Source organism: Lagenorhynchus albirostris, chromosome 16, assembly GCF_949774975.1.
Source record: "Lagenorhynchus albirostris chromosome 16, mLagAlb1.1, whole genome shotgun sequence".
Taxonomy (NCBI): Eukaryota; Metazoa; Chordata; class Mammalia; order Artiodactyla; family Delphinidae; genus Lagenorhynchus; species Lagenorhynchus albirostris.
This window is the reverse complement of record NC_083110.1, coordinates 56,541,106-56,542,322: the sequence shown is the minus strand read 5'-3', so window position 1 is coordinate 56,542,322 and position 1,217 is coordinate 56,541,106.

The following is a 1,217-nucleotide window of genomic DNA, read 5'->3' as shown; positions in this document are numbered from 1 at the left end:
CATTTGAAGCACTGATGTAGTTTATGTGCAATAAAGCTGCTTTAGTTTGGTTTCCTCTGTCATCTCCCAATTATTATCTCCTCTAGGTCCTATTTTGCTCTTATCTGTCTTCCCAGTCCTTTTTGTTCTTGTTCCCTATACGCTAATAAGGCAGGGGAGAGGCTTGGGGACAGATAGGAAGTCAGGAGAGTTGAAGAAAGGAGGTGGCACTGAATTAGGCTCTCCTTGCAGCATTTATGGTCACTCTGCTGTGTGTGTGTGTGTGTGTGTGTGTGTGTGTGTGTGTGTCTCCATCCGTGCCTGACATTCAGCTCCAGGGTTTTCCCCACACCACTTCAGGGCTGAGCTCAGCTACACAAAAGGGGCTGGGTGTGAAGCCAGGGGTACGATCTCTAATCCTGTTGTAGATCGCATCATGTCTGCAGGCTAGATGTGTGTGTTTGGGAGGAAAGGATTGTTAGGCAGTATTTGTTTGTAAAGCCACTTGCTCTTCAGATAATACTTGCACTAACTTCTATTGATGAAGCAGTGTGAGCCCCAGCAAAGTCCTTTCCCAAAGTGTCTTTGAAGCCAAGAGCCCATTGAAGGGAAGAAAGGCCGGGAGAGGGGATTAGTTTGTTCAGCAGCTGTGAATTTCAGTGGGAGGTTGATGAACTCTGAAGTCTTTGTTTAAATTAAAGGTGGGGAGAAAAAAGCCGCTGCTGGAGCGAGAGCCTCACTTGGGGCCCTGAACTAACACAAGGAGAAGTCTGAGCTGCGGGGAGCTGTGTACTGACTGCGAAGACTTTTCCCAAACACTTTTCGGGAAAGGTGTTATGAGAAGAGAAGGGGGCGGAGTGGGGGATTAGCATGTGAAATGAAGTTTTCATTGACTCCGTGGGGGTAGAAGGCTATTTTAATGGCATTTTGTTCTCTTATTTTCTCTTCTTGAGCTCTTTAGAGATATTGTTTTGCTAAGGCAGGCTTTCTTCCCCCTTCTTTCCAGTCTGCGGATTGCCTCTATGGGAGCCAACATAAATATTTCTCCTCCAGGAATGCGGGTTAATTAAAAGGAAATGAATGACTGGAAGCATCCAATCCAGACCCACAATAGGCGAGTGCCCTGGCCTGCCCTTCCCTCCCACCACCACCAGCAACGCCAGCGCTGAGCACGACCCTGTCTCTGTCTTTGCCCTAACCTGCTGCTAAGGCCAGTTGAGGCTGCGATTCTTTTCAAG